Here is a 14,381-nt window from a genome sequence, read left to right on the forward strand (position 1 = left end):
AGTGCAGTGAGTCCAGAGAGTGCATTGGCACCACTGGGGATGCAGTGCAGTGAGTCCAGAGAGTGCACTGGCAGCAGTGGGGATGCACTGCAGTGAGTCCAGAGAGTGCACTGGCACCACTGGGGATGCACTGCAGTGAGTCCAGAGAGTGCACTGGCACCACTGGGGATGCAGTGCAGTGAGTCCAGAGAGTGCACTGGCACCACTGGGGATGCACTGCAGTGAGTCCAGAGATTGCACTGACACCACTGGGGATGCAGTGCAGTGAGTCCAGAGAGTGCACTGGCACCACTGGGGATGCACTACAGTGAGTCCACAGAGTGCACTGGCACCACTGGGGATGCTCTGCAGTGAGTCCAGAGATTGCACTGGCACCACTGGGGATGCAGTGCAGTGAGTGCAGAGAGTGCACTGGCACCACTGGGAATGCACTTCAGTGAGTTCAGAGAGTGCACTTGCACCACTGGGGATGGGTTTCAAGCCAACTGCATTAACCGCTCATGCTTCTTTCTTATGAGACGTTAGTAAACCAATTACATAGCCTTGTCAAGACTAAATCACAGGTCAAAATCCTGTACATCTCATGTGGCCAACCACTCCCAACTAGGATTCCAAGAACCAGGAGGTTCGGTGAAAATAGGGCTAGTGCTATTAGAGGGGTGATTATTAGGGTAAGCCCTAAGCTGTCTTTAATGGAGAAGTATGGGTGGAATGGGATTTTGTCGCAGTCTGATACGATTCCTAGTGGGTTATTTGAGCCTGATTCGTGTAGGAAGGTTAGGTGGACTAGGGTGATTCCTGCAATTAGGAAGGGCAGTAGGAAGTGGATGGCGAAGAATCGGGTTAAGGTTGGATTGTCTACTGAGAATCCTCCTCAGGCTCATTCTACTAGAGTTTGCCCAATGTACGGGATGGCTGAGAATAGGTTGGTGATTACGGTGGCCCCTCAGAATGACATTTGTCCTCATGGTAGGACATACCCTACGAAGGCAGTTGCTATTAGGGTGAGTAGGAGGATTACTCCTGTGTTTCAGGTTTCTTTGTATAGGTAGGAGCCGTAGTAGAGGCCTCGTCCGATGTGTAAGTAGATGCAGATAAAGAAGAGCGAAGCACCGTTGGCGTGGAGGTTGCGGATGAGCCATCCGTACTGGACGTCTCGGCATGTGTGAGCTACTGAGGAGAAGGCGAGTGAAGTGTCTGCGGTGTAGTGTATGGCTAGTAGCAGGCCTGTTAGGATTTGTGTGGCTAAGCAGATGGCTAGAAGGGAGCCGAAGTTTCATCAGGCAGAGATGTTGGAGGGGGCGGGTAGGTCGATTAGGGAGTTGTTGATTATTTTTAGTAGGGGATGGGATTTGCGGATGTTAGGGGCCATTAGTGAGTCTGTGTGTTATTAGGATTATTACCAGGATGGAGAGGGCGAAGGATCCTAGGTAGGCCTTAATTAGCCCTGTGTGTATTGAGGTTGCGGCTTTGCTTGCGGCTACTTGTAGTTCAGCAAGGCCCTCTGGCCCTATTTTTTTGAGTCAGGAGAGGTCGATCAAGTGTAGGGCAATGTTTTGTCCCTTTTCTAGTAGGTTTTTGGAGAAGAATCGGTGTACTAGGGGGTTGAAGTACCCTAATGCAGAGGAGAAGTTTATGAGGGGGTTTGGTTTGGGGTGAGTGAGGGTGTGTGTTATGTTCGATAGTTCTAGGGCTAGGATGATTCCTAGGATTGTTATGAGGATGGCAGCGGTTTTGGTGATAAGGGGTATGGTTATTGGGGGGGTTTTGGTTGGTGTGATGAAAGAGGTAATGATTATTCCTGCTGTAATGCTGCCTAGGGCGAGTCGGGTTAGGGGGGCGGTGATTAGTGGGTTGTTTTCGTTTATTGATACTATTGGGGGGATTCGGGTTTGTCCAGCTTGGACTAGGATGGTTATGCGGATGCTGTAGGTTGCGGTGAATGCTGTGGCTATAAGGGTTAGGAGTAGGGCTCAAGTATTTAGGTATGATGTGTTTAAGCTTTCGATGATGAGGTCTTTTGAGTAGAATCCGGCTAGGAATGGGGTTCCTATCAGCGCCAGGTTTCCGATGGTTAGGCAGGAAGTAGTGACTGGGAGTATTTTCTGTAGGCCTCCTATCTTTCGGATATCTTGTTCTCCGTTTAGGTTGTGGATGATAGACCCTGAGCATAGGAATAGTATGGCTTTAAAGAAGGCATGGGTTGAGATGTGTAGGAAGGCTAGTTGTGGGAGGTTTAGTCCGATAGTGACTATTATTAGTCCTAGTTGGCTGGATGTTGAGAAAGCAATGATTTTTTTGATGTCATTTTGGGTTAGGGCGCATGTGGCAGCGAATAGGGTTGATAGAGCACCTAGGCATAGGCAGGCAGTTAGGGCTGTCTGGTTGGTGGCTAGCAGGGGGTGCATGCGGATGAGCAGGAAGATTCCGGCTACTACTATGGTACTGGAGTGCAGTAGGGCTGATACTGGGGTGGGGCCTTCTATTGCTGCGGGCAGTCATGGGTGGAGTCCAAATTGGGCGGATTTTCCTGCGGCTGCGAGGATTAATCCTATGAGGGGGAGGATTGGGGTTTGGTGGGGGTGTACGGCTTGTTGGATCTCTCAGGTGTTGAATGTTGAAGCTAGTCATGCTATGCTCAGGATCAGTCCGATGTCTCCGATTCGGTTGTAGATTACGGCTTGTAGGGCGGCGGTGTTGGCATCTGCTCGGCCTTGTCATCAGCCGATGAGAAGGAAGGACATGATTCGTACTCCTTCCCAGCCTACGAATAGGAGGAATATGTTGTTTGCGGTTGTTAGGAGGAGTATGGCGACTAGGAATGTCAGTAGGTAGGTGAAAAATTTTGTTACGTATGGCTCTGAGGCCATGTATCATATGGCGAATTGTAGGATTGATCATGTTACAAATAGGGCGATTGGAAGAAATGTTATTGAGTATTGGTCTATTTTTAGGCTCAGGGGGATTTTAAAGTTTATAATGAATTTTCACTCCCAGTGGCAGGTGACAGATTCTACTCCCGAGTAGATGAATGCGGTTGTAGGGGCTAGGCTAATTAGGAATGCGGTTTTAACAGCGCGGGTGGTGGCTTGTGGGGTGTTTTTAAAGTTTTTAAATAGAAATGGCAGGATGATTGGGGTTAGGAGGATTGTCAGCGTGAGTAGTGTGAGGGAGTTGATTAGTAGTGTGGGGTTCACTACTTTTACTTGGATTTGCACCAAGATGGGTGGTTCCTAAGACCAGTGGATTGCTGTTATCCTTTAAAAGTAAGGGGGCTGAGGTTTTAGGCTCAGATGTAAGAGTTAGCAGCTCTTGTTGGTTAAACCCTCCCCTCGGCAGGTAAGAAGGTTTGAACTTCTATTCTTAGAATCACAGTCTAATGTTTGGTTTAAACTATACTTGCATGAGGGGATTCCGGAGATCAGTTCGGGTTTGAGGATTAGGAGGAATATTGGGATAATGTGGAGTGTTATGAGCAGGTGTTCTCGCGTGGTTGAGTTTTGCATAGATGTGATGTGGGAGGGGAATGAGCCTCGTTGGGTCATTAGTAGTATGAATAAGGTGTAGGAGGCGGTTAGTAGGGTTGCGATTCCTGTTAGGATGATCGTGAAGGCAGATCAGTTGAATAAGGTGATTATAATGGTTAGCTCTGCTATGAGGTTTGTTGTTGGGGGTAAGGCTATGTTTGTTAGATTGGCCAGCAATCATCAGGTAGCTATGAGTGGTAGGAGAGGTTGTAGGCCTCGTGTGAGTAGTAGAATTCGGCTGTGCGTACGTTCATAGTTTGTGTTGGCTAGGCAGAATAGTATGGAGGAAGTTAGTCCATGGGAAATTATTAGGATCATTGCCCCTGAGAATGATCAGTGGGTTTGGATTATTCCTGCGGCGATAACTAGGCCTATGTGGCTAACGGATGAATAAGCGATTAGTGATTTTAGGTCTGTCTGTCGTAGGCAGATTGAGCTAGTCATTAGGGCGCCTCATAGGGCCAGGGTTAGGAAGGGGTAGTGCAGGAGGTTGGACAGTGGGCCCATAAATAGAGTGACTCGTATAATTCCGTATCCTCCTAGCTTTAGTAGTAGGGCGGCGAGGAGTATTGAGCCTGCGATGGGTGCTTCTACGTGGGCTTTTGGCAGTCAGAGGTGTAGGCCGTATAGTGGGGCTTTTACTATGAATGCTATGAGCAGTGCTAGACCTGATAGTATTCCTGTCCATGAGGTGGATAGGGTTGGGTGGGTTAGTTGTAGGGTTGGCAGGTGCAGGGTGCCAATTTTCACGTATAGGTGTATGATTGTGATTAGCAGGGGTAGAGAGCTTACTGGCGTGTAGAATAGCAGGTAGATGCCAGCGCTTAGGCGTTCTGGTTGGTTCCCCCATCGGGTGATTAAGATTAGGGTGGGAATGAGGGTTGCTTCAAATGAGATGTAAAATAGTGCTAGTTCTGTGGTGGAAAAGGCTAGTAGGATGAATGGCTGGACTGCGACTAAGGTTGAGATAAAGATTCGTTTGCGTTGTAGGGGTTCTTGTTGCAGGTGGTTTTGGCTTGCTATGATTATGAGTGGGAGTAGTCAGCAGGATAGTACTAGGAGGGGGGATGAGATTTGGTCAATTCCTGTTCAGTTGGATAAAAATTTGTAGGGGTAGTAGGTTGGGATTAATCACTGTAGGCTTAGGGCAGCGATTAGGAGGCTGTATAAGGTGGTGTTAGTCCATAGAAATTTTGGTGGAGACAGCAGGGCTGTTGGAAGAAGTATGATTGTGGGTAGGATGATTTTTAGCATTGCAGGAGGTTTAGGTTGTGTAGATGGTCGGAGCCATGTGTGCGGGTGGAGGCTACTAGGATGGCCAGGCCTGTGCCCGCCTCACACGCTGAGAAGGTTAGCATGAGAATTGGTACCATGGTGAATGAGGAGACTTGGTTTTCGATGGATCATATTGATAGGCCTACGAATATCGATAATATTATGCTTTCAAGGCATAGTAGGGCGGATACTAGGTGGGTTCGGTGGAAGGCTAGTCCTAGTCCGCTGAAAATGAAGGCTGAGTAGAAGCTTAAATGTAGGGGCGACATAAGAAAGTTACAGGGTTGGCTGTAATCTGCTGGGTCGAAACCAGCTATCTTTTTGGTTAGACTAACTTTCTGTTATTCTGCTCATTCTAGGCCCCCTTGAATTCACTCGTAGGCCAGTCCGAGTGTTAGGAGAAGGAGGATCGCTACAGTTCAGGTGAGGGTCATTAGGGGGGATTGGAGTTGGACGGCTCATGGCAGGGGGAGTAGGAGGGCGATTTCTAGGTCGAATAGGACGAACAGGATGGCTACTGAGGAAGAATCGGACTGAGAATGGTAATCGAGCAGATCCAAGTGGGTCGAATCCACATTCGTACGGTGAGAGTTTCTCTGAGTCGGGGTTTATTTGGGCGAGTCAGAAGTTTAATGCGGTTAGGGCGGCGCTTAGGATTGATGATAGGGCGAATATGAACATGAGTGCGTTCATTGCTCTCCTCTGGGTTTATACCAGATTCTAGAGATTGGAAGTCAATTGTAATTAATATACTAGAAGAGCAAGATCCTCATCAGTAGATTTTTATGTAGAGGAATAGTCAGATGACGTCTACGAAGTGTCAGTATCAGGCTGCTGCCTCGAATCCGAAGTGGTGGTCTGATGTAAAGTGGAACTTGATCAGTCGGAAGAGGCAGACGGTCAGGAAGGAGGATCTGATGATTACGTGGAGTCCGTGGAATCCAGTGGCAACGAAGAAGGTAGATCCGTAGACGCTATCGGCGATTGAGAATGGGGCTTCGTGGTATTCTATTGCTTGTAGGGCTGTGAAGTAGAATCCCAGGAGGATCGTTAGGGTTAGGGCGTGGATGGCGTGTTTTCGGTTTCCTTCTGTGATGCTGTGATGGGCTCACGTTACGGTAACGCCTGAGGCTAGTAGGATGGCTGTGTTTAGTAGGGGGACTTCTATCGGGTTGAGTGGTTTAATTCCTGTTGGGGGTCATTGGCCTCCTAGTTCTGGGGTTGGGGCCAGGCTCGAGTGGAAGAACGCTCAGAAGAACCCTAAGAAGAAGAATGCTTCGGATGTGATGAAAAGGATTATGCCGTATCGTAGGCCTTTTTGGACTGTGGGAGTGTGATGGCCTTGGAAGGTGCTTTCTCGTACAATGTCTCGTCATCATTGGAGTATTACTAGGAGTATTGAGATGAGGCCTAGGGTTAGTAGTATGGATGAGTTGTAGTGGAATCACATGATTAATCCTGAGGTTGTGAGTAGGGCGGCGGCTGCCCCGAAGATTGGTCAAGGGCTTGGGTCAACTATGTGGTATGAGTGTGCTTGGTGTGCCATTAGATGTTTTCTTGTAAGTATAGGCTTAGAAGGAGCACGAAGACGTAGGCCTGGATTATGGCTACTGCTACTTCTAGGATGGTTAGGAGTAGTAGGATGATTATTGTTAGGATGGATACTGCAGGAAGGGTGGGTATTAATGCAATGGAGGCTGTAGAGATGAGTTGGATGAGTAAGTGTCCTGCTGTAAGGTTGGCTGTAAGGCGGACTCCGAGGGCTAGGGGGCGGATTAGTAGGCTGGTTGTTTCGATCAGGATTAGTGCGGGGATTAGGGGTGTAGGGGTACCTTCGGGTAATAGGTGGGCTAAAGAGGCTGATGGTTGGTTTCGTAGGCCTGTTAGTAGTGTGGCGAGCCATAGTGGGAAGGCTAGGGCTATGTTCATAGATAGTTGGGTGGTTGGGGTGAATGTATATGGAAGGAGGCCTAGAAGGTTGATTGTAAGAAGTATGATTATTAGGGATGTAAATATTATGGCTCATTTGTGGCCATTTTTGTTGAGTGGGACTATTAGTTGTTTTGTGATTAGGTGAAGGAGTCATGTTTGGATAGTAGAAAGGCGGTTGTTGATTCATCGGTTGTTTGGGGACGGGAATAGTAGGGCTGGGAAGAGTAGGGATAGTAGGATTAAGGGGATGCCGAATAGATTGGGGCTGGAAAATTGGTCAAAGAAGCTTAGGTTCATGGTCAGGATCATGGTGTGGGTTTGGTAGTGAGGGAGGTCTTATTTGATGGGGGTTGGTTGTGGTGAAGGCTAGTAGTTTTGGTTGGATGAGGAGTGCTAGGGTTAATCAGGTTATAATTATGATTGAAAATCATGGTGCGGAGTTAAGCTGTGGCATATCATTAAGGAGGGGGAAGTCCCTCTTTGGCTAGCTTAAAAGGCTAGTGCTGTTGCATAGCTTCTTAATGATTAGGATGATGATAGAAGGGACGATCAGGCCTCGAAATGTGGGAGTGGGGTTGATTCTACTACAATGGGTATGTAGCTGTGATTAGCCCCGCAAATTTCTGAGCATTGTCCGTAAAAAATCCCAGGCCGGGTGGTAATGAATGAAGTTTGGTTTAGTCGGCCTGGGATTGCGTCTGTTTTAACTCCGAGCGTTGGGACTGCTCAGGAGTGGAGTACGTCTCCTGCAGTAATGATTACGCGGATGGGGGATTCTATTGGGATAACTACGCGGTGGTCAACTTCTAGCAGTCGGAAGTGGCCGTTGGGTAAGTCTGGGGTGGGCACTATGTAGGAGTCGAAGGATAGGTCTTTGAAGTCTGTGTATTCGTAGCTTCAGTATCATTGGTGGCCGATGGCTTTTAGGGTGAGGTCTGGTTCGTCGATTTCGTCCATTATGTAGAGGATTTGTAGGGATGGGAGGGCGAGGAGTACCAGGACGATAGCAGGTAGGATTGTCCAGATCAGCTCTACTTCTTGGGCGTCTACAGCATTGGACGAGAGTTTTTCTGTTAGTATGTGGGCTAAAAGGTAGAGAACTAGGCTGCAGATAGCTAGGGCAACGATTAGGGCGTGGTCGTGGAATTCAACGAGTTCTTCTATGATGGGTGATGAGGCGTCTTGGAATCCTAGTTGGGAGTGGTTGGCCACATGAGATGTACAGGATTTTTACCTGTGATTTAGTCTTGACAAGGTTATGTAATTGGTTTACTAACGTCTCATAAGAAAGAAGCATGAGCGGTTAATGCAGTTGGCTTGAAACCAGCATGTGAGGGTTCGATTCCTTCCTTTCTTGTACTTGGACGAAGGCCGGTTCCTCGAAAGTATGGTATGGGGGAGGGCAGCCGTGGATTCATTCAACGTTTGTGGTAGTTAGTTCTGGTTGTAGGACTTTTCGTTTGGCCGAAAAGGCTTCTCAGATGATGAATATTAGTATGATTACGGCTACTATTGAGATTAGGGAGCCGATGGAGGAAATGGTGTTTCATAGTGTGTAGGCGTCGGGATAGTCCGAGTATCGTCGGGGTATTCCTGCTAGGCCTAGGAAGTGCTGGGGGAAGAACGTTAGGTTTACTCCTGTAAATATTACCCCGAAGTGGGCTTTTGCTCATGTTTGGTGTAGGGTAAACCCAGTGAGTAGTGGGAATCAGTGAGTAAATCCTGCTAGAATGGCAAAGACGGCGCCTATGGATAGGACGTAGTGGAAGTGGGCAACTAGGTAGTACGTGTCGTGCAGGGCGATGTCTAGGGAAGAGTTTGCAAGAACGATTCCTGTTAATCCTCCGATGGTAAATAGGAAGATAAATCCTAGAGCTCATAGTATTGGGGGGGGTCTCATTTGATTGTTCCTCCGTGCAGGGTGGCTAGTCAGCTAAATACTTTGATTCCGGTAGGGATGGCAATGATTATAGTGGCTGATGTAAAGTAGGCTCGGGTATCAACGTCTATTCCTACTGTAAACATGTGGTGAGCTCAGACGATGAATCCTAGGAAGCCGATGGATAGTATGGCTCAGACTATTCCCATGTAGCCAAAGGGCTCCTTTTTGCCTGAGTAGTACGTGACTACGTGTGAGATGATTCCAAACCCCGGTAGGATCAGAATATAGACTTCTGGGTGTCCGAAGAATCAGAATAGGTGTTGGTACAGGATTGGGTCTCCTCCTCCAGCGGGGTCGAAGAATGTGGTGTTTAGGTTTCGATCAGTTAGTAATATTGTAATACCGGCGGCGAGTACGGGGAGTGATAGAAGGAGTAGGATGGCGGTAATTAGTACGGATCAGACAAATAGTGGGGTTTGGTATTGTGAGAGTGCGGGGGGTTTTATGTTGATGGCTGTGGTGATAAAGTTGATGGCCCCAAGGATGGAGGAGATACCGGCTAAGTGGAGTGAGAAGATAGCCAGGTCTACTGAAGCTCCGGCGTGGGCAAGGTTACCTGCTAGGGGAGGGTAGACAGTTCAGCCTGTGCCGGCGCCAGCTTCTACAGTGGATGAGGCTAGTAGGAGGAGGAATGATGGGGGGAGGAGTCAAAAGCTTATGTTGTTTATTCGCTGGGGATGCAGCGCAGTGACTGCAGAGAGTACACTGGCACCACTGGGGATGCAGTGCAGTGAGTCCAGAGAGTGCACTGGCACCACTGGGGATGCAGTGCAGTGAGTCCAGTGAGTGTACTGGCACCACTGGGGATGCACTTCAGTGAGCCCAGAGAGTGCACTGGCACCACTGAGAATGCACTTCAGTGAGTCCAGAGAGTGCACTGGCACCACTGGGGATGCACTGCAGTGAGTCCAGAGAGTGCACTAGCACCACTGGGGATGCAGTGCAGTGAATCCTGTGAGTACACTGGCACCACTGGGGATGCACTGCAGTGAGTCCAGAGAGCTCACTGGCACCACTGGGGATGCAGTGCAGTGAGTCCAGAGAGTGCACTGGCACCACTGGAGATGCAGTACAGTGAGTCCAGTGAATGCACTGGCAACACTGGGGATGCAGTGCAGTGAGTCCAGAGAGTGCACTGGCACCACTGGGGATGCAGTACAGTGAGTCCAGTGAGTGCACTGGTACCACTGGGCCTGCAGTGCAGTGAGTCCAGAGAGTGCACTGGCACCACTGGGGATGCAGTGCAGTGAGTCCAGAGAGTGCACTGGCACCACCGATGATGCAGTACAGTGAGTCCAGTGAGTGCACTGGCACCACTGCGGATGTAGTGCAGTGACTCGAGACAGTGCACTGGCACCACTGGGGATGCAGTGCAGTGAGTCCAGAGAGTGCACTGGCACCACTGGGGATGCAGTGCAGTGAGTCCAGAGAGTGCACTGGCAGCAGTGGGGATGCAGTGCAGTGAGTCCAGAGACTTCACTGGCACCACTGGGGATGCAGTGCAGTGAGTCCAGAGAGTGCACTGGCAGCACTGGGGATGCAGTGCAGTGAGTCCAGAGACTTCACTGGCACCACTGGGGATGCAGTGCAGTGAGTCCAGAGAGTGCATTGGCACTACTGGGGATGCAGTGCAGTGAGTCCAGAGAGTGCACTGGCACCACTGGGGATGCACTGCTGTGAGTCCAGAGAGTGCACTGGCACCACTGGTGATGCAGTACAGTGAGTCCAGAGAGTGCACTGGCACCACTGGGGATGCACTGCAGTGAGTCCAGAGAGTGCACTGGCACCACTGGGGATGCAGTGCAGTGAGTCCAGAGATTGCACTGGCACCACTGGGGATGCAGTGCAGTGAGTCCAGAGAGTGCACTGGCACCACTGGGGATGCACTTCAGTGAGTACAGAGAGTGCACTGACACCACTGCGGATACAGTGCAGTGAGTCCAGAGAGTGCACTGGCACCACTGGGGATGCAGTGCAGTGAGTCCAGAGAGTGCTCTGGCACCACTGGGGATGCAGTGCAGTGAGTCCAGAGAGTACACTGGCACCACTGGGAATGCACTGCAGTGAGTCCAGAGAGTGCACTGGCACCACAGGGGATGTAGTGCATTGAGTCCGGAGAGTGCACTGGCACCACTGGTGATGCAGTCCAGTGAGTCCAGTGAATGCACTGGCACCACTGGGGATGCTGTGCAGTGAGTGCAGAGAGTGCACTGGCACCACCTGTGTTGCAGTACAGTGTGTCCAGTGAGTGCACTGGCACCACTGGGGATTCAGTGCTGTGACTCCGGAGAGCGCACTGGCACCACTGGGGATGCAGTGCAGTCAGTCCAGTGAGTGCACTGGCACCACTGGGGATGCAGTGCAGTGAGTGCAGAGAGTGCAATGGCACCACTGGTGATGCACTTCAGTGAGTCCAGAGAGTGCACTGGCACCACTGGGGATGCAGTGCAGTGAGTCCAGAGATTGCACTGGCACCACTGGGGATGCAGTGCTGTGACTCCAGAGAGCGCACTGGCACCACTGTGGATGCAGTGCAGTGAGTGCAGAGAGTGCACTGGCACCACTGGGGATGCACTTCAGTGAGTCTAGAGAGTGCACTGGCACCACTGGGGATGCAGTGCAGTGAGTCCAGAGAGTGCACTGGCACCACTGGGGATGCACTGCAGTGAGTCCAGAGAGTGCACTGGCACCACTGGTGATGCAGTGCAGTGAGTCCAGAGAGTGCACTGGCACCACTGGGGATGCAGTGCCGTGAGTCCAGAGAGTGCACTGGCACCACTGGGGATGCACTGCAGTGAGTCCAGCGAGTGCACTGGCACCACTGGGGATGCAGTGCTGTGACTCCAGAGAGCGCACTGGCACCACTGGGGATGCAGTGCAGTGAGTGCAGAGAGTGCACTGGCACCACAGGGGATGCACTTCAGTGAGTTCAGAGAGTGCACTTGCACCACTGGGGATGGGTTTCAAGCCAACTGCATTAGGTGGACTAGGTTAGGTGGACTAGGGTGATTCCTGCAATTAGGAAGGGCAGTAGGAAGTGGATGACGAAGAATCGGGTTAAGGTTGGATTGTCTACTGAGAATCCTCCTCAGGCTCATTCTACTAGAGTTTGCCCAATGTACGGGATGGCTGAGAATAGGTTGGTGATTACGGTGGCCCCTCAGAATGACATTTGTCCTCATGGTAGGACATACCCTACGAAGGCAGTTGCTATTAGGGTGAGTAGGAGGATTACTCCTGTGTTTCAGGTTTCTTTGTATAGGTAGGAGCCGTAGTAGAGGCCTCGTCCGATGTGTAAGTAGATGCAGATAAAGAAGAGCGAAGCACCGTTGGCGTGGAGGTTGCGGATGAGCCATCCGTACTGGACGTCTCGGCATGTGTGAGCTACTGAGGAGAAGGCGAGTGAAGTGTCTGCGGTGTAGTGTATGGCTAGTAGCAGGCCTGTTAGGATTTGTGTGGCTAAGCAGATGGCTAGAAGGGAGCCGAAGTTTCATCAGGCAGAGATGTTGGAGGGGGCGGGTAGGTCGATTAGGGAGTTGTTGATTATTTTTAGTAGGGGATGGGATTTGCGGATGTTAGGGGCCATTAGTGAGTCTGTGTGTTATTAGGATTATTACCAGGATGGAGAGGGCGAAGGATCCTAGGTAGGCCTTAATTAGCCCTGTGTGTATTGAGGTTGCGGCTTTGCTTGCGGCTACTTGTAGTTCAGCAAGGCCCTCTGGCCCTATTTTTTTGAGTCAGGAGAGGTCGATCAAGTGTAGGGCAATGTTTTGTCCCTTTTCTAGTAGGTTTTTGGAGAAGAATCGGTGTACTAGGGGGTTGAAGTACCCTAATGCAGAGGAGAAGTTTATGAGGGGGTTTGGTTTGGGGTGAGTGAGGGTGTGTGTTATGTTCGATAGTTCTAGGGCTAGGATGATTCCTAGGATTGTTATGAGGATGGCAGCAGTTTTGGTGATAAGGGGTATGGTTATTGGGGGGGTTTTGGTTGGTGTGATGAAAGAGGTAATGATTATTCCTGCTGTAATGCTGCCTAGGGCGAGTCGGGTTAGGGGGGCGGTGATTAGTGGGTTGTTTTCGTTTATTGATACTATTGGGGGGATTCGGGTTTGTCCAGCTTGGACTAGGATGGTTATGCGGATGCTGTAGGTTGCGGTGAATGCTGTGGCTATAAGGGTTAGGAGTAGGGCTCAAGTATTTAGGTATGATGTGTTTAAGCTTTCGATGATGAGGTCTTTTGAGTAGAATCCGGCTAGGAATGGGGTTCCTATCAGCGCCAGGTTTCCGATGGTTAGGCAGGAAGTAGTGACTGGGAGTATTTTCTGTAGGCCTCCTATCTTTCGGATATCTTGTTCTCCGTTTAGGTTGTGGATGATAGACCCTGAGCATAGGAATAGTATGGCTTTAAAGAAGGCATGGGTTGAGATGTGTAGGAAGGCTAGTTGTGGGAGGTTTAGTCCGATAGTGACTATTATTAGTCCTAGTTGGCTGGATGTTGAGAAAGCAATGATTTTTTTGATGTCATTTTGGGTTAGGGCGCATGTGGCAGCGAATAGGGTTGATAGAGCACCTAGGCATAGGCAGGCAGTTAGGGCTGTCTGGTTGGTGGCTAGCAGGGGGTGCATGCGGATGAGCAGGAAGATTCCGGCTACTACTATGGTACTGGAGTGCAGTAGGGCTGATACTGGGGTGGGGCCTTCTATTGCTGCGGGCAGTCATGGGTGGAGTCCAAATTGGGCGGATTTTCCTGCGGCTGCGAGGATTAATCCTATGAGGGGGAGGATTGGGGTTTGGTGGGGGTGTACGGCTTGTTGGATCTCTCAGGTGTTGAATGTTGAAGCTAGTCATGCTATGCTCAGGATCAGTCCGATGTCTCCGATTCGGTTGTAGATTACGGCTTGTAGGGCGGCGGTGTTGGCATCTGCTCGGCCTTGTCATCAGCCGATGAGAAGGAAGGACATGAGTCGTACTCCTTCCCAGCCTACGAATAGGAGGAATATGTTGTTTGCGGTTGTTAGGAGGAGTATGGCGACTAGGAATGTCAGTAGGTAGGTGAAAAATTTTGTTACGTATGGCTCTGAGGCCATGTATCATATGGCGAATTGTAGGATTGATCATGTTACAAATAGGGCGATTGGAAGAAATGTTATTGAGTATTGGTCTATTTTTAGGCTCAGGGGGATTTTAAAGTTTATAATGAATTTTCACTCCCAGTGGCAGGTGACAGATTCTACTCCCGAGTAGATGAATGCGGTTGTAGGGGCTAGGCTAATTAGGAATGCGGTTTTAACAGCGCGGGTGGTGGCTTGTGGGGTGTTTTTAAAGTTTTTAAATAGAAATGGCAGGATGATTGGGGTTAGGAGGATTGTCAGCGTGAGTAGTGTGAGGGAGTTGATTAGTAGTGTGGGGTTCACTCCTTTTACTTGGATTTGCACCAAGATGGGTGGTTCCTAAGACCAGTGGATTGCTGTTATCCTTTAAAAGTAAGGGGGCTGAGGTTTTAGGCTCAGATGTAAGAGTTAGCAGCTCTTGTTGGTTAAACCCTCCCCTCGGCAGGTAAGAAGGTTTGAACTTCTATTCTTAGAATCACAGTCTAATGTTTGGTTTAAACTATACTTGCATGAGGGGATTCCGGAGATCAGTTCGGGTTTGAGGATTAGGAGGAATATTGGGATAATGTGGAGTGTTATGAGCAGGTGTTCTCGCGT

The 14,381-nt window shown here is 49.7% G+C and overlaps 2 long non-coding RNA genes across 8 annotated transcripts in view; one reads left to right on the forward strand and one right to left on the reverse strand.

The window, feature by feature from the left end:
- LOC308200502 overlaps nt 1-14,381 on the reverse strand; it is a 208,134-nt gene that overhangs the window by 136,811 nt on the left and 56,942 nt on the right. The gene's annotated exons all lie outside the window — the stretch shown is intronic.
- LOC308200504 overlaps nt 626-14,381 on the forward strand; it is a 28,262-nt gene continuing 14,506 nt past the window's right edge. Inside the window, exon 1 of the long non-coding RNA XR_013955639.1 lies at nt 626-9,363. This is a non-coding gene — a long non-coding RNA (uncharacterized lncRNA). The remainder of the gene's footprint in view (nt 9,364-14,381) is intronic.

The sequence above is a fragment of the Anser brachyrhynchus genome (assembly GCF_964034855.1).
Source record: "Anser brachyrhynchus genome assembly, chromosome: 10".
Taxonomy (NCBI): Eukaryota; Metazoa; Chordata; class Aves; order Anseriformes; family Anatidae; genus Anser; species Anser brachyrhynchus.